The sequence below is a fragment of the Rousettus aegyptiacus genome, unplaced genomic scaffold, assembly GCF_014176215.1.
Source record: "Rousettus aegyptiacus isolate mRouAeg1 unplaced genomic scaffold, mRouAeg1.p scaffold_m13_p_11, whole genome shotgun sequence".
Lineage (NCBI taxonomy): Eukaryota > Metazoa > Chordata > Mammalia > Chiroptera > Pteropodidae > Rousettus > Rousettus aegyptiacus.
The window spans coordinates 94,466,459-94,485,996 of NW_023416286.1; the positions used below are offsets into that span (position 1 = coordinate 94,466,459).

At 47.0% G+C, this 19,538-nt stretch overlaps 1 protein-coding gene and 1 pseudogene across 2 annotated transcripts in view; both read right to left on the reverse strand.

The window, feature by feature from the left end:
- CSMD1 (CUB and Sushi multiple domains 1) overlaps positions 1–19,538 on the reverse strand; it is a 1,035,440-nt gene that overhangs the window by 440,428 nt on the left and 575,474 nt on the right. The window lies entirely within an intron of this gene.
- LOC118609618 lies at positions 13,347–13,464 on the reverse strand (annotated as a pseudogene).

The window sequence follows — 19,538 nt, forward strand, 5'->3', positions numbered from 1 at the left end:
CTTTGGGGAAAAAGGATGCAAGAGGCCCGGCACCCCATAAGATGCTGTGGGGAAATGCGTGGGCGTGCGGGCTGAGTTTCCAGGAAGTTCTGCTGTCTGCAACACACTGGTATTTCCTAAGTTCGAGAGATTTCAGCAACAAAGCTCATTCCTTTGGAAAAGGTTTGGCATCCAATGCATTTCTTTTGCATGCATTAGAATGCCGAACCAGTCCCGAAGTAAGAAAAGAGGTCAGGTTTATTCAGGTGTTATACTTTTATTATATTAGTGTTATTTTTATAATTTAGATCTTGCACGTAGGACCAATTAGTCCAAAATGGATGTACTGCTGTGTTCTGACCCAATTTATCTTGTTCGACAAAGCTTAGCTTGCCACCTTTGCTAGGACACCTGGTGAGCGCAGCTTAAAAATGCAAAGAAAAATAAGGCATTCGGGGGCATGTTTGGGCAAATATGCACCACGATTAAGGACCCACGAAGAGCGGGCTAAGGAGACGCTATGTTCACAGTCCATTTTCCTTCTTAAGGAATTTTGAAAACAAAAAACCCAGACTTAAAATGATTACAGACTTCACTGTGAAAATGGCCCCATGATGTGACAGAGATAACTGAACAGAATCCCGGCTAAACTAGGATCTTAATTCTATCAGAATCCAAGCTAATCGGCAAAAAAGAGGCGATCGATAAACCCAGTCGGGATAATCCGGCAGCTCTTTGTCAGGATTTCACCTGCAGGGCGGGGTCTGTCGGCGCTCGGGCGGCCTGCGATCGCTCTCAGAGTGAGCAGAGGAGGAAGCGGAAACGCAGATGCCCATTCAGTCTTGTCCCGATTCTCATCTCTCGTCCACTGAGATCAGTAAGCGACACGGAAAGTAGTTACTGAGGGAAAATTTCTGCAGCTTTCAAAATGAGCAATTACCTTTTCTTTCAGACATTTTCAAAGCCAAAGGGGAGCTCATGACGCGAGGCCAGGGCAAGCAAGGCCCTCGTCGCGACGTGGTTACAGTGGCACATGCGTCTTCAGTGGCTTGTGCCTGGGCCGGCGGGGCACGCTGGGCGCAGGTGCGCGCGCGGGGTCAGCGCGTTTCCTCGGGTTTTCCAGGGGGGCGTGAGCACCAGGAGGGTGGCCGCTGCCGGGACGCTGCCGGCCACGCTCAGACACAGACTCCACCCCGTCCTGACCAGAAAGCGCCCTGCGCGGTGCATGCCCGATGCTCGACGACACGGAGAATCCTGAGCAAAAACGTCCCTGATTCACGGTAGCGCAGGGCTCACCACGTCCGGGCCCGTCTCGCCGCTAACGCTGTGACTGCGCCGCGGGCCGAGGTGAAACCCGGCGATCTAGACCCAGCCTTGGTCACACGCTGGCGGAGCGACCACGATGTTTCCGCACAGCTGTGTCGCTGCCGGTGGCACTTCCGATGAGAAGATCGAGGACGTGCCAGAAAGGTGCTTTCCTCCGGTTTTATGACACTGCCACGGCCGAACGCTCTATTGTCACGCTTTCTCCCGCCGTCTTTCATCTCACGTAGTGATTGAACGGAGGGTGTCACACACGCGCTCACCTCGAGAGCCCGCGTTTGATTACGCTCGTGGGAATTGCCAAGGCGCGTGCGACGCACAGGCAGTGGAAAAAGTCAGGTTGAGGCTACGCACGAATAACTGTTCCAGGCAAAATTATCAGTGGGTGCTCAAATTAGTAGGTGAAAATATCATGGGAAATGGGATACGACGCAGACTCGACGAATGTCTCCATAAAATACTATTTATGAAAATAAAAAAAATGGCTGTTCAGTTGGAATGCCTGCCAGACATCGCTTAACCAAGAACTTTAATATCCCAAATAATAACATGTTAAAAATATGTGCCTCCTGCAGTAATAAACTGAGACGAACACAGTACAATTCTGAATATTCTCCAAAATAAAATTGTCTAAATCTAATTATGAGGAAACAAGCCCAAATTGAGGGACAATCTACAACATAACTGGCCCGTTCGCCTAAAAAATATCAGGAGAAGAAAGACACAGAAAGACCTTCATAATAAGAGAAACAAAAGAACGAGGAGAAATGAATGGAATGTTTAAAGGATATGTGGGATTCTGGACCAAAAAAAAAAAAAATCTGAGATAATTGGTGAAATTTGAGTTAGGTCTATAAATTAGGTAATGGAATTGAATCAATGTGAGTATCTCGATTTAAACAATCATGTGGTGATTATGGAAGCTTGTTTTTATTCTCAAACATTTCAGGAAACATATGGAGAGCGAAAAGAATAATTAAGCATGTGATTAAATAATAACATTTGGGGAACCTTGGTGAAGGGCACATGGAATATTTTGTACTATTTAGGCAATACTTTTATAAGCCTGAAGTTATTTCAAAATAAAGTTTAAAAAAAAAAAACCTTTCTTATAATTGAATTGTTATTATTTGCCTTTTTCTATGAGAGGGCAATGGACAAAAGCCCACTCTGCGCCATGGGTAATTAACCTCTGTAACGATTCTGTTTATTACAGGGTAGTTTCAGTTATGAAATTAATGGATTCCCGCTACGCCTGAACATTGACAATAAGCGAGTGGGTGATCCTTCTTCATTCGACCGATGGGAAAACCTTTCTTTCTTTTTTTTTTTTTTTCTTTCTCTGTTAAGTCTTCATATTTGTCAGGTCACTTTAACCTTTAAGCAGAGTCTGAGTTTTAACCATAACACATATTCAAGCAAATGAAAACTGCTACGAGTTTTGAAGCATTTCGTGCCTAAATTCCAGGTATGTCAAAAGAGTCGCTGATGGTCTCCCTGCAAAATCGGTGGGTTCCGAGGGGGCAGAAAATAAGAAAACCTGTTGTTAAAAATGCCTGTGGCCATTCGTCTCTGGTCAGAACTTCGAAATGACTCCCTCCTCCGGAGCGGAATCTCAACTACTTTCTTACAAATATCCAGACGATCTATTCTGATTTTGTTTATTGACTTTTTCCTTTCAACACCTCCTTATGGATTAATGATTTTTTAAATTTCCATTTTTTGTTCCCATTATTCACTTATTAGCTAAACCTTACTCTCGTACTGTTATTATATTTTAGTGGTTGCTCTAGGGTTTCAAGAATCTTTTTTTTCTTACTGCAGCTTTCCTTCAAAGCGCATCTCACATACCGTGCGAGAATAGTTCAACCGTACATTTCCAGTTCCTTCCGCACGCCCGCTGTGCTAGAATTGTCATATACTTTTTGTTCATGTGTTGTAAACCCTAAAATACATCAATTTTTTTTTTTTTGCTTTAAACAGTCAATTATTTTGTAGTCAATAGGCTCTTAAAAAGATTAAAATTAGAAATATATTTAGTCGCATATTTACCATTTCAAGAGCTCCTCGTCCCTTCTTGTAAGTTTATATGATAGTTGGTATTTTTTCCTTCTCCCTATATGGTTTTCTTAGATATTTTTTATACTATACACATGCCGGCGATGAATCCTCTTAACTTTTTTTTTTTGAGAGATATTTTCACTGGGTATAAAATTCTAAGCTACAGATATTCTTTCCGTTTTCCCTTCTTTAAAGATTGACTCGATTTTCTTCTGGACTGCGCAGTTTGTCTCCTGAGAATAAGTCTGCTGTCACGTTATGTCTGTTCCTCTGTACATATGCAACTTTTATCTCTGGATGTTTATAAGATTCGTTTTTCTGCTTGGTTTTCAGGAATGTGATTTTAGAGTGACTTGGTACATTTCCGTTATTTAGGTAAGTGTTAGTTATGCTTCATGGATCTGTGGGTTTACAATTTGCCTCAAATCTGAAAAATTTAAGCCAATATTCTACAAGTATTTTTCTTTTCTTATACCTCTCAACACCTCTGTGCATTCCTTTTTTTTCCTCATTTTTTTCCTTCTCTCTGAGCTTCATGACCAGAACAATCGAAGGAGGCGTAGAGGTAAGTGGTGGGCGAGTAGCAGGATTACTGTGGGTGGCAGCATTGTGGGGTGGGGGCATGTCCTAACCATCGAGATGAAGCCTGGTCCCAGGCGCGCACTAAGCAGTGCGACTCAGCGGACAGGGCAGGAGGCCAGTGGCGGGGAAGCAAAGGGCAGGGCAGAGAGGGTCCCAGTTCCTGAGAGTGTGCAGACGTCCGGTCAGCGAAGGACCGCCTGCACTGGGTCCTTCAACAACGGGAACGGTGACTGTGGCTCCGTCAGAGGAGTGTTACTGGCTGAGCGGGTGACTATGCGGATGGTGCTTGACACACAGGATGCTCCGTGTGCGCTTGTGAAACGCGGGGACAGGAAGGCGCGTGAGGTCTGCATTTCAGCAGCTCTTGCGGGTTTAGAATCTGGGGGGCTGTAACAAACGGTGAAGAGTGGATGTGAGGAGGAGTTCTCTGTGAAAGAAAGAGGGCCGGGGACTGAGGGAGCGATGGTGGGGTCTGCTGGCTTTTTAACTGGGGGTTCTCAAGAAATCCTTTAAAACACATAATTGCTTTTTAATTATATTTGGATACTGGACAGATATGTATTTTTTTAATTCCGGATGGATGATGAAGCAGCTGTGGCACATTGGTTTTATTGTTCGTTGCTGAATACGTTTAAAAGCACAAAATTCTTATTGAAATACCAAGGCCTGATTGGTTACAGCCTATCACTTAATAACAAATACAAACGATGATCAATGACAGCATTATTTCACCAGGTAGAACGGAGGTGGCATCCTTCAGTATGACTTACGCAACCAAAAGCAGAATTTTAGGATCGGTTGACATTTTTATGAGACATTGCTTTGCATGTAATATTTCAAGTTTCAGCGCTTTCATTCTTTACGGGCAAACAGAAAGAGGAATGTCCTCAGAGAATGGACTGGAATAAAAAGTAGTAGTAGAATACTGACGAGGTGCTATTGAAAAGTATTAATTACCAGGGTGAGAAACTATGTGTTATAATAATTAAAACTAATTGACCCTGAACTAGAACGTCCTCCTTTGTAAAATAAATGTAACAGTACTAATTTAGAAATGATTACATGAGCAAGGTCTATAGATGCTCTCAACATTTAGAGGCGGGGAAAAACATTAGGCATCAGTATTCTCCAAATGAAACGTTAGCATCGCTGTTCTGAACACAGACTCCTGAGGGGTCTGCCGTGCCGGGGACCCCGATGCTGAGGACTCGATTTGAGAACCCAAGGGCTCCACCCTCGCCCAGCGCTCTCCCAGGCTGCAAAGCCAGACCAGGGGGTCGCAGGCCGGGACACCGCACGGGGGCGCTTGGAGCAGCTGCTGGTGGTATGCTATTTATAAGAGACTCACTTTAGACCCAAGTGCACACACGCAGAATGCAAGTAAAAGTGTGGAAAAAAGATGTGCCAGACAAATAGTAACCGAAGAGGAGCTGAGTCGCCATTACTAAACTAATATCAGACAAAAGAAACTTGAAGTCAAACTTTTTTTTTAATAAGAAAAGGGCATTATTTATTGGTGAAAGGGTCAATTCATCATAAAGTATTCAATGTTAAGCCTATACACACCAAAAATAGAGTTCTGAAATATATAAATATATGAAGCAAATCCTGACAGAACTGAAAGAGAAATAGACACTTCTACAAAAATAGCTGAGACTTCAATACTAACCTTAAATAATAGATAGAGAACTCAGACAGAAGATCAGTCAAGATGCAGAACATGAACAACACTGTAATCTGACTAGACCGAAATAGCACCCGGACCGGGAAAAGCAGAAGGCAGAAGACTGCACATTCTTCTCACGTGCACATGGCGCGCTGAGCTTTCCACGTGTCAGACCTTAAAGCAATTATCGACACATTTAACAACACCGAACACATAGAAAGTATCCCCTATGACCATAATGCAATGAAGCTAACAATTAACAGAGGGAAAACTGGAAAATAAACAAATATGTGGAAATTAAGCCACCCACTCCTACACAACCATGGACAAAGAAATTACTAGGGAAATTAAAAAATACTTTGAGACAAATGAAGTAAAAGAAAATACAGCCTACCAAAACTTAGGGGACATAGCAACAGCATGGAACTAGAAACAGAAGAAATTAGCAAACCTGAATCCAGCAGAAAAAGTAATGAGAATAGAGATAAATGTAACAGAAAATAGTTAAACAACATAGAGAAACAACAGAACCAGGAGCTAGTGCTTTGAAAAAATTAACACAATTAACAAGACTTTAGCTAGAGCAGCTAAAAAAAAAAAAAGACACATCAACCTTATAGACAGTGAAAGGATTTTAAGAACTTTAAAAACTTACTATGAGTAATTATAGGTGAACACATTAAGTAATCTAGAAGAAATAGACGAATTTCTAGAAATACAAGTTAGCAAAACCGACTCAAGAAGAAATATAAAAACAGTCCTATCAAAGAGATTGAATCAGTAATAATAAAAATAAATCTCAACAAAGAAAAGACCAGGACAAGATGATATCACTGGTGAATTCTACCAAACATTTTAAAAGATCTGCTCAAAATCTTTCAAAAAATAGTAGAGGCAATACTTCTTAATACATTCTGTGAGACCCTAAGCCAACAAAATATTCCACAAGCAAATTGCAAATAATATATCCCCGATGAATATAAATGTAAAAATCCTCCATAAAATACTGACTGAATCCAACAGCACATTAATAGGGTTCTACACCAGGACCAAATCAAGGTTATCTCATGAATGCACGGGTCATTTAAGACAGAAATCAATAAATGTCACACACCACATTAACCAAGAAAGGGGAAAAAAAAGACTACAAGATTATCTGAATGGACAGAAATAGCACTTGGCAAAATACATCACCTGTTCATTAGGAAAGCACTCAAAAAACAAAGAAACAAGCAGGGATTGAAGGAATCTGCTCAGCATAATAAAGGGTTTTTATTAAGATAATTAGAGCTAACTTGGTACTTAATGTTGAAAAATTGAAATCTTTCCCCCTAAAATAAGGAACAAGTCAAAAAATGCCCACTTTTACCATTGTTATTCGACGTTGTATTGAAAGTCCTAATCAGAGTGATTAAGCAAGAAAAAATAAAAGGCATCCAAATTATAAAGAAAAAGTAAACTCCCTCTACTTTCAGATGAAGTGATTCTGTACAAAACCCCAAAGATCACACACACACACACACACACACACACACACACACACACACAAACCCTACACACCTACTAGATCTAACACAGCAAAGTTGTGGGGGGTAAGACCGACATACAAAATCACCAGCCATGTGCCGTCGGAAAACGAAGCCTGCAAGGCAATTGCACTTACGGCAGCATCAGAAAGGATAAATATCTACAAGTAAATTCATACAAACTGGCACACAGTGATTCGGGCTCTGAAAATGGTCACGAGCACTGCCCAGGCCGCAGAGCCCTGCCCCGGGCGTGGCGCACAGGGGCGTCGCTGGGACGGGGGCCGGGCCAGGGGGAAGCGCCCAGCATTACGGGCAAGCGCGACTCGCGTCCGCGGGGTTTTTAATTCTGCATCAGTGCAAAGGCCGAGGCGGCGGGAAGCAGCACGCGCGCTGCGCGCGCCCTGCCGGGGTCTGGGATCTGCCCGTCGGACTCGCGCACACGGAGGCGCGGGGAGCATCGCGCCACCGCGCGGACGTGAGTTTCCGCGCCCCCTGCTGTTTCTAGAGACTGCGTTAGAAATGCTTAAATGAAATCTTCTCCAGGGCGCCGGGACTGCTTAATATTTAAACGTCTCCGAGTGCTCCGTTTGAAGGACAAGCAGCGACACGTGGCGGAACAGCGCCGAGCCCTCTGAGCACGGCCGTCCCCGGGGACTCGGCTGCCGTGGCGGGCGCGGCCGGGCCCCGCCGCACGCGCGCACGTGCTTGGTGACGTGGCACTGAGCTTCCGCTGGGGACGCACGTCAAAGAACAAGCTGCCCCCCCCCGTACCGGTGGGATGTCGTCGTCTCCGCAGCGAACGGTCAGCCAGCATCGGCCACATCAGCGGAGGGCGCGAGGCCTGCACGGTGCTCTCGCATTACATGTGACGATGATGCCGCTTGTGCTACTGAATTCTGTCCGCTACATGAATGTCTTATCGGTAAAGCACCTGCGGTCCCCTCTCCTGCCGATCCTAACGCAGTGTGACAGAGGGGACAAGGTCGGGGAGGTAAGGGACATCAAAACACCTTAAGAGCTGCCCGAAAATAAGAAAAAAAATAGTGTGAAAATTAACATATGTTCAAGCCCACCAAATGTAAAGTTACTGTAAATCAACTGCATGTAAATAAAACTGCTAAAATTAATTAAAAAATATATGAACACCCAACTGATCAATGTCCCATAGAAATAGTGTCCCTGGTTGATTGACTCAGAGGATTTTAATATTGTTAAAATGTTGTCCATACTATTCAAAGCAATCTACGATTCAATGCAACCCTGATCAAAATTCCAACGGCATTTTTTTTTATAGAAATAGAACAAACAATCCTAAATTTCTGTACAACCACAAAAGACCCTGCATAGTCAAAGCAATCTGGAGAAGAAGGAACGACGCCGGAGACTTCATGCTTCCCGGTGTCAAATTATACCGCCGAGCGATGCTAATCAAAACAGCGCGGCATCGGCATACAAACGGACGCTGAAATCTGTGGAACCGAACAGAGCGCCCAGAAATAAACCCGCGCGCACGTGGCCAATTCATCTGCAACAAAGGAGCCGAGAATAGGCGATGGGCAAAGGACGGTCTCTGCGATGAACGCTGCTGGAAAAACTGGACGGCCACATGGAAAAGAACGAAACTGGGCTGTCATCATGCGCACAAATTAACTCAAAATAGATTAAGGATTTAAAATGTGAGACCCGAAATCATAAAAATCCTAGAAGGAAGCAGGCGGCAAACTCCTTGACATCAGTCTCGACGCTGATTTTTTCTTTTTTTGATTTGACACCAAAAGCAAACGCAACAAAGCAAAGATCAGCAAGTGGCACTAAATCCTACTAAAAAGCGTGTGCGCAGCACAGAAAACCATCAACGAGATGGAAGGGCGGCCTGCTGGGTGGGGAAACGCCTTGCAAATCACAAACCTGATGGGGCGTTCACACCCAAAACGTATAAAAACTCACACCACTCAGTATTAAAAAAAAAAATCCACTTAGAAAATAGAAGTTCTGAATAAACATTTTTTGTCAAAGACATCTAGATGGCCGGCAGCTGCATAAAAAGACGGCCAGCATCCCTGGTCAGCAGGGAGAGCCAAATCTAAACCACGGGCATCATTTCAAGCCGTTTAGAACGGCTCTTACCGAAAAGACAAGGGGCGGCGATTGCTGGCGAGCGCGCGGAGAAGCGGGAACGCTGGGGCCCCGCCGCGCAACGCGACGTCCCCGGTGCAGACGCCGGGGAAAACCACGTGGCGACAAAGGAAACGGCACTCCCGCGTGATCGCGTCATTCCCCTTCTGGGTAAATCAACCAAAGGGGAAAACACCCACCGACTCGAAAAGGCACGCGCAGCCCGTGCTCGCGCCAGCAGCGTTCAGGGCACGCGCGGTGCCGCCGCAGCCCGAGCCGGGAGACGGATGCCCGCGTGACGGCGCGGCGCCCACGTGCCCCGCGGGAGGCGACTCCGCCGTGGGGACGGAACAGGGTCTCGCCGCTTGGGCGACGGGAGCGGAGCCTGGGGCGTTGCGTGAGAGAGGTCGGCGGGCCGGAGGCAGACGTGAGCAGGGCGATGCCGCGTGCAGGACATAAAACAACAAAAACGAACGGAAGCGCGAAACGGAAACGCGCTCAGACGCGGAGACCGGCGGGCGGACGCAGACTCGCCTCCCGCGACGTACTTAAACCTGGACGTGTGTCCCTCCGACCCCCTCGCTTGCCCACCTAGCGGCCGGGACGGCCCGCAGCGTCGGCCAGGACGGGAGCGCGCTGATGTCCTCGGCGCCACGGTCAACGACCTGGAAAGTATCTCGCGGGCCTCAGAGCCCAGCCCGACACAGGGGTCGCTGAATGTAAAGCTTCGTTGGAAATCTCGGGGGTCTGTGTTTGAAAACTGAGAAACGTGCCTCTTTCACAACAGAAAGTCCACAAGTTTTTAATTGAAATATATTCAAATATATGGAGTTAAAGATAAAAGAATAATTTGAGGTTTAAACTTAAAGAGACAGTGCATTATTTCTTTTAAAAATATTAATGCTAAGTGTGTGTCTTCCTAGATAAAATGTGGTAATTATGGTGGCAGTACGCATGTCACAATAATTTATAAGCTGTCAGACTAAATTTCATATTTTGAAGTAAATATTGCATAAAACTTCTGTTTTAAACACAAACTTACAATTTTAGTTTACGAAATGAAGGCATCTGTGTTCATTTACTCCTGGAAAAACTTCTAACTCAGTCTAACCTTAATTTTCTCTCCCTTAGAAAAAGAAGTTTTTTGAATTTAAAAGCTATTTAGTCAAACCAAATAACTCGAACATTATTACCATAATATACAAAGAACCTTCATGCTTTGCATAAATTATTTTTCATTAATAGCACAGCATGAGATGCTCGCTTGAATAACTTTTCTGTCAATAATAAAAAGAAACTGCTTTCAGAAAAGTTATACATAAAATTCATAAACAACTAATTTTCATCTTAACAAATAAACATTAAAGCCATTTTTTAGAAGACTCTGTAATTCACAGTAATTTCCTGAATTATACTTTTGGCTGATATTTCTCCTTTGAGACTTACAGCTCACATACTAATATCCCTAAAGCGAGCCGGTGGCTCTGGGAACATTCCTCAGTCACGAAACAACACGTCTTGCTATGACTTATTTGCCTATTCGCACTAGTAAATTTGTGTGTGTTTGCTTTACTTCCGTTATGTCATTGAGACGGGGTCCTCTGATCTGATCAGGCCTCGGTGGCTGGGGGGACAAGCAGATGCTGGTTTGCCTTAACTCCATCTCTGTGCGTGGAACTCCAGCCGGGAAGGAAGAAAAAGGACCTCCGCCAAGAAACGAATGCATCGAGGAAGTCTTCCTGGTTAATTTCCTCGTCTGGTCAAATCCCGAATATGATTTTTGAGTTACAGTTGACTGTACAGAAGAGGACTTTTCACTCAAAAGGCGAATCAGCTCTCTGTTCTTCTCCCGTGGATACTCCGCACTCAAAATTGACTAAGACTCACCTGCCCTTTGGCTTGTTCTGTCTAAGCAACAAATATAACTGCCTGTGCCCCCAGCACCTCCTGTGCTTTGTAATACTATGTAACTACCTGCAACCATAGCAACTACCACATTTTGTAACCGTTGGAGGACAAATTACCCAATCAACCCATGCCAAATAAGTTCTATATAAGCAATGTTGCAACTGAGCTGGGCGGGGATCTCCAGAGCACTTGCTCCTCTGGGACCCCCAGCGTAATAAACCTGAGTTCTCCAACTGTCCAAGTGCTGCATGGTTTCTCACGGGTCAGATTTTTGCAGCTTTTCTGTAACAATACAGGGCCGACAACTAAAATCCCCACATTGTTCAACGGCCAATCATAGTGGCGGAGAAAGTATTTACATTTATCTATTGAAGTTGAAGTTTCCCTAAAAGTGACCTTAATTATTAAAGAAAGAAAATTTTTAGAAAACTGTTTTAACATACTTGCGAAATATCCTGGGTCTTTCACTCATTGATAATCTGTTAAGAATAAAAACTGAGTCATGTGTGGTTGTTCACTAGTACAATGTCTACCTTTAAAACAAGTGTGATTGTGCATCATTCATATTTGAACAGGTAAGTGACATCATCTTTTCTGTATGTACCTCTTCGCTGTGTTTTCCACATGTAATTTGTGCCAAGTCCTCACAGGCCGCCTACACCACTTTCCTCACTTATAAAATGGAGATAACTTCTAGCTGATATGGGTTATGAAAATTAAGTGAGGTAAAAGCACGTGGCCTCCTGAATGAATACCTTACTGCTACTATCATCACTTTATTATCCATACATATTTAAACCATAAGTGTCCCCAACAAAATGCCATGGCAAGAGAGAGGCAGGAGGAGCTCGGGGCTGTGGGACATAAACAGAGCCCTGAGCTGAGACTCAGCCTCGGTGTTACTCTCTCGAACCAGCTGCTAAGATCTCTAAGTATCTGTGTCCTTAGTGATAAAATAATAATAATGATTTTTGGAGATGAAATTCAGTTATGTTCTAGAAAGTTTTTGTGAACGACCTTCATAGAAACACACCGCCATGTGGAAGTTGTTTTAAAGATGGTGCTGGAAGACTGGGTAGGGTGTTTCTGGGAGACTTTGCTGTTTTATTAGAGAGATGATAACAAAACAAACAGAGTGGAAGACTGCAGTTTGCCACATGCCCAGGAGAACGGCCGGACTCTGTGACCCCGCATGCCAATGGGGACGTGGAGCTGTGGGACCCATCACTGCTGTGGGGACGCAGGAGGTGCAGCCACTTTGGAAGATGGTTTGGTGGTTTTTTACAAAATTAAATATACTCTTTCCATACCACACGGGAATAGTGCCCCCTGGTGCTAACCAATGGGACTTGAAAACTCATGTCCTCACAGAAACACACACAAGGACATTTATGGCAGCTTTAGTCACGATTGGGACTGTGGTTTCTTCCAGTTGGAGAAGGGACAAACTGTGGTCCATCCAGCCCATGAAAAATTACTCATCTCCGAAAAGAAACGAGCTGTTAGCCATGAAACGACATAGAGGGACCTTAAATGCACAAGACTAAGTGAAAGAAGCCAATCTGGAAAGGCGACAAAGGGTATGATTCCAACGCTGTGACGTTCCAGAAGAGGCAAAACTCTAGCGTCAGTAACAGGTCAGTGGTTGCCTGGAGCTGCGGGTGGGGGAGGCAGACGGCTTTGAGGGCAGCGACACTACTCTGTCCGATGCCGTGGCGGTGAACACGCGTCATCACACACCTGGCCAACGCCGAGAGGGACCCCGATGAGGGCTGTGGACTCTGAGTCCTGGTGGCGGCCACCAGAGGTGCACTCATTACGGCAGGTGTCCCACCGTGACGGGGGAGGCCGACGACGCGGGGGGCTGTGCCTGGGTCGGGGTGGAGGGCGCTGGGGAATCTGCAGCTTCCCTTCAGTTTTGATGCGAATCTAAAACCGCCCTAAAAAATCTAAGTCTTAAAAAAAAAAAGAGTTCCGGCTGAATCGCAGAGCCTGAAGAATAACAGGCCATGGAGCAGACGGCTTTCAGTTCCAGGCCTTAAAGTTACTTGTTGTTGTTGTTATTATTATTATTATTATTTTATTAAATTTTTGTAGGGAAGGAAACCCTTGGTCAACCTCACAGATTGCAAGGACTTTATCAGCTTACAATCCCTTATTATTTTTTTTTTTTTAATTTTTTACACCTATAGCACCTGGTCTTCCTAGGTGGTCTCCCATCCAAGTACTAACCGGGCCGACCCTGCTTAGCTTCCGAGAACAGACGGGATCGGGCTTGATCAGGGCGGCCTGGCCATAGACTAATTATTATTTTTATAAGAAGTAAGTGCTGTTAAAGTCACTCAAGAAAGCCTAACTTAGGGAAAATAAATGACAGTAGGAAGAACGGAGTCAATTTTAGGCAGGAAAAGGAGACACTGACTAGAGAATTATCTAGAGTGAAACCGGTTAAGGTCTAAGTGAGTGCGGCGAGCAGGGGCCGGGCGGGGCATTTGTCCAGAAGCCTCCTGCGCACTTCCCTCGCCTTCTGTCCGTTAACAGGGAGGCGCGGGATGAGGCCCATGGCGTGACAGTGTGAACCGTGCGGGATTCCAGCCGAGCGGCTCGCTGACCCCCCCACGCGGCATCGGCATTGTGCAGGTGCAGAGGAGTTTAGAGGAGCTAAGCCGCGAGTGACGGAGAAGAGGGAGACGAGAGTTCTCGCCATCATTCACCCCCTCGAGTTGATAAAGACACAAGTAAGGACGCGTCGAAACAATTTTGATTTTCCCCCTCCCCCATTTCTATTGCTATCCTAGGAGAAACAGAAGAGCTACTCCTAGGGGGAAAGTAATGGCTTTTGCTATTTCCAGGCTTATTTTATTGCCGATATCTCTTCTGTAAGTTCTAGCTCACAGATTTTGGCATGCACTTCTCATATTAATTAGTCTTCTAATTAGTCTACAAAGTCCTTGAAAGCAATGACCATGTCTGTTTCTTGGGCTCTATGACTGTGAATCATACAGTGCCAGGCAGGCTGCAGACATTCACACACCCACCCGCACGCACGCACACACGAGCTTCGACTCCAACGGGAGGGGGACGTGGGAAGCTGAGGGACAGGTGAGCCCGGGGGAGACTGGGGTGGGATGCAGTGAGTGTCACTCGGGAGACAATTAGCGTTTCATAGTCATGTGTCGGGGCGCACATACTCATAGGGGAGGACGGCAAGTTATCACGAAAGTATTCTGTTTTCTTGATGAAGAATTTACTGGAAAATTCCTTTGTCACTCATTTCACTCCCCAGGCACAGGTATGATAGTTTAGCTGGGTTCTCCAGATGCTGGGAGCAAATACTGCGACTCAGCGTCACACCGAATGAAGCCGAAATTCCGCTGCCTGCGTCCGTCAGCACGCAGACACAGCCCTGAGCCGACAGAAGGGTTTTGTTTTTTTGTTTTTTTTCTTAAAAAATCTTTGTAGTTAAATTCACCTTGCATAGAAAACATAATTAAGTGCCACACTGCTAAGGCCATTCTTCAGATCATGAGAATATTTCAGCACGTACAGAGGGGACGGGTCGGAGCGTTTGCTAAGGAAGACGCCGTCCCCTGCACAGAGCGCGGAGCCATGTGTTTCTGTCCCTGCTGCTCCTCTCGGCGCGGACGCGCGGGGTAAGTACCCGTCAGCGCTTGCTTCTCTCCAGGACCCGTGACGTCACGGGACTCCGCGTCCTCACAGCTTCAACAACCGCGTGGGCGAGGATGGGTGGGAGGGTCGGGGATGACGAGGAGGAAGAAACAGACAGGCGCTGGCTCCACGGTGCCCACACGCGGCCGCTAGGTGCATTTAATCACACGCGGTCTTTTGTTTCCGTCATAGGATTTATATTTTCGGAAACTTTCTTTCTGAAAATAGTATATTGCATAATGTTTTCTTTTGAAATTGTCAAGGCCTGTAATCTACCATTCTTTTTTTTTTTTTTATTAAAAGCTAATGCAGACATGCACATTAAAAAATGACGGTCACACGGAAAAGAAAATCATCACGACAATGAAAAGGCAAACTGTGGATTCGGTCAGAGGTTAATAGCCGGAATGCACCAGGAGCTGCTATAACCCAACAGCGAACAAATAACCAATCCAAAAAACGGGTACATTTCCTGAATAAACATTTTCTACAAACGGCATCCGAATGTCCAGGAGACACATGAAAATGTGTTTAACTGGTCATCAGGGAAATGCAAATCGAAACCGCCACGAGCCATCACCTCAAACCTGTCAGAACGGCCATCGTCAAAAGACAAGCGACCCCCAGTGCTGGCGCGGATGCGGGGCGACGGGGCCCCGTGCGCGCCTGGTGGGACCGTGGACCGGCGCAGGCCCTGTGGGGAACAGTGTGCGCGTTCCACGAACGATTGAAAAACAACCTCCCGTGATGGAGCGACTCCTCTCCTGGACACCGGTCCGCGGGAAACAGACTTCTCACCGCGGAGGGACGCCCGAGGCCCAGCCCATCGCTCACCACGGCCAAGGCGTCCATCGGCGGGTGAACACAGGAGGCGTGACACACGCGGTGGGCTCCGTGACCACGTGCACCTATCCCTGCGTAATGGCCCCTGTGACTTCCAGGGAACGCATGTCAACTCCATGCGCACACACCGGGGGCCGCCGCGGGCGGAGAGAAACCGGACCCGGCGCAGGCCCTTGACGCGCTCCAGGCACCATGTCCCCCACCGCCACTGCCAGGGGCTTCGCAGCCCTGGGGTGCCGTGCGGCCGTCCCAGCCCGGAGGGGGCACCCCCATCCTAGCGGCCAGGACGGAAAGGGAGGCACGGCCACAGGCGGCCTTTCTGCTGTTGCGGAAACAGCGACCCGTCACGCTGCTCCTGACCCACTCGTTATGACCCTTTAAAGAACACACTTGAATAACTGCACGTGTGTCCTTTAAACCGTTCTCCATGTCCTTGACGTTCTCGAAGGCGAGGGGTCAATTTTACATTCCATGTGCTTGGCCGCCCATTGCACGTAACAGATGCTCAGTGTCCGGGATGTTACTTAAGACTGTGAGCCTGGGAACGCGCCCACGGGAAGTGTGTCTTTCATCGTTTCTAGAAATACCGCCACCTGTGCCCTTTGTTTTGTCATGGCTGTGTACCCCAAAGCGTTCCTCACGTCAGGATGGTTATTTTTTTTCTTTAAAAAATAAGGATGGTGACAACGGCTTGTCTCATCCTCCAGTGTAAAGTCACGCCTCTGCCCTCTGTCCATGTTAACGTGTACCAGGACAGTCCCTTTGGGCCCCTGTGAGTCCTCACTGCTGGGTGCGCTCGAGGTGACTGTGTGTGACTTGCGATTGAAACCAGATGCAAAAGACGGCGGGGCGTTTGAAGAAGCCGTGAGAACGCGTCGGCCCCATATCTGCATCTGGAAACGGGCAACAGAAACCAGAAACCGCACCCCGACTGATGTGGCCTAAAGTTAAACCATGACCTAAGTCGCTGCTGCTACTCGTTGCGGCTGAGGTGACCGTGGTGGGTGTCACTAGGGACGTTCCTGGTGTAGCGAACGGTGATGTTGACAATAGCCATCTGCAGCTACCGCCAAAGGACCGCGTGCTGTCATTCACGTGCGGAAGCGGAGGGGCCACCCCCGCCGGAAGAAAGGATCTTTGAACGAAGTGCTCCCCAGGAGAGCGCTGCTGGAGCGCCGTGGGTTGAGGAAGTTCACGGCGCCGTCGCCGGCACGGCGCTGGCTTGAAGGAGGGTGAGGTCCACGCGGCTCCGACAGGAAGCACGCGTTCCCACGGGGGCCCTGACGTGGTCGTGGTGCCCCAAACGCGGCCGGGCCGTGCGGCCGACACGAGGACCTGCGAAGTGGTGGGTTTCGTTTCACGGAGAGACGGCAAGGCGTCGGGGGGCGGCGCGGAGCGGGCCCTTCGGAGACCGAAGCCCCGGCAGGCGCTCCGCACGCGCCGGCAGGTGTCGCGGGCAGGTCCTCGGGGACCGGGCCGGACACCGGGCGCGAGGGCTTCGGCTCATCCCGATCTCCACCGCTTCCGAGCATCCGGGCGCGGAGTTAACGCACAGAGAGGCGGAGGGAAGCGGCCGTTTAGGAAAACAGTACGCTCTGCTCCTCACCTACGATCGTTTTCAGTACAAATAGTTTCGTTCAAGACAAGCTTTTGACCTTCCATTGTGCTAACTTTTTATACAAACGCACTTGATTTTACTTCTGTTTCATTTCGTACACGCTTTATTTTTATGTGGATTTGCAACTTCACGTTAGAATAAAGTAATTCTTCAAATAAAAAAAAATGAAGCAACTACAAGAAAATTCACCATCTTTCGTAGTTGGGCCTCTGGAAATATAATTACGGATGCTGAAGCCGTTCTGTGATGGAAATGTCGCTAGGGACACAGCAGAACCATGAGCGACGCAGGACGAGAAGCCACCCAGGGTCAGCGCCAGGAAGACGCCGTCAGGCCGACATGGCGCGGCCACCGCCGGCTCCGGCTCCTCGGCGAGCACCGGCAGCTTCTGGCAGAAGAGATACTTGCGTGTCCATGTGTGAGGCGCATCTCAGATGGCCTGGAGCTGGGTCACCTCAGTGTCTCTGAAACCAGGACGTGCTCAGCCCCCCGGGAACACGGCCTTTGGGCGCGGTGGGAGGAAATGGCGGATTTCCTGTCCCGGCCGCGGGCGCCGAGCCTTCGAGCCCTCGGGCTGCCGCCTCTGCCGGAGCCGCCCTCAGGTGGTGATTGAAATTCTCCTCACCTCCCCGGCCCCCTCGCGAGCGGCGGGCTGCAGCTGCCCGGTCAGATGTGTGCTGTTTCCAGCGACATTCTCAAAATACGAATGATGACTCTGCCCGTTGATTTAGCATAGGATCTGTTTCAGGAATTTTTTTTTGTCCTCTTTATGTGCTTTGTGTTTTGACTAGTCAAATTAGAAGTTCAGAACTTTAGATAAACTACTTAGTAAACCAGAATTCTCAGGCATATAACTAAATTTTAGATAGGAGGCAATCGAACATAATGGAAATTTTAAAAAGTGTAATACCGCACTTTTGCACGATGGGCTTACTTTTTAGAGTACTTTTACTTACATGTCTTCATGTGAGCCTTAAGACAACCCTATTCCATTTTGAAAATAAGGAACAGAGGCCCAGAGAGGCCAAAAGCAGTCGATACCATGGTCTCGCTTCTGAGATCAGTTCCCATGACAGAATGAAAGACTGAGTTTCCAACACAAGACCGGAGCAAACACATTTTCTTAAATTCAATATGGGGAATCGTCAAAGTCAGGAGTGGAGTAAAATGTTGAATTATTTTCTCTGGCAGGTGTATAATTATTTAGAATTTTTCGTTTGCCTGCATGCCCACGGCCTAAATTCCCCCAGCTGTGATTTAAGTCACGTCCTTGGGAAAAACAAAACAAAACAAAAAAAAACCAGAAAACTTCATTTAAATCCCGAAGGCAGGGCCTGCAGGGCAGGGGTCACCGTGGCCCGGCTGTCCTGGCCGAGCAGGTTCCAGACTTTGCAACAGCCCAGCATCTGCTGTCGCAAGGCTTCCCATCGACTCGCTGAATCTCCACCAGACCCCTATGAGATCGTCCCTGTTATTAGTTTTATAGATGCTGAAAATGAGCCCCACGAGGCTGGATGATCTCGGTCGAGTCCACGTGCCCGGAGGGTGGCCTCCGTGACCTTCCTCGCTGTGTTAACCTTGCCTTCCCTGGCTCCCGTGGGACTCAGAGGCACCGGGCGTCTGATGGGACAGGCGGCCCTCTGCGGCAGCTGCCCCGTAAGTGTCCCAGGAAACGCCTTCTCTGGCGGAAGGCAGGCAGGCTTTACGTCCGCGTGTGCACCACTGAAGACGTGCTGTCTCAGACGTCTGAACGTCCCCCTTCTCAACAGGTGCTTCCCATACCTCACCTGTTTCCAGGGCACCGATCGTGCCATTATTTATAACATTATAAGTCATAGTTTTGCCCATTAGTTGTTTTTCAGAGTTTTGGATTAATTACTTAGGATCATGTCCAGAACCAAGATTTAGGATAGGAGGGTATACGTAATTTTCAGGTTCTTGCCAAATTACTCTCTAAACAGAAACATGCTAACTCCCAGAAGAGGGATTCTCTATTTCATCATAGTTTCAGCCTTCAGTGGTCTTAGAAAGATCTAATGGGCAAATAGTTTACCTAACTTTTGTTTTATTGGAATGTGTTGCTAAGTAGTGAAGTTATTGTGTATTACATGTATATATTATGTATTAAGAAGTGATCATATATAAGCATAAATTTAAGTTTATATGTAAGTGTATATATAACAAGCTTATATACATGTATTCCTGATAGACAACAGACAGAGTATGTATTTAGTGTTTTGCGTGG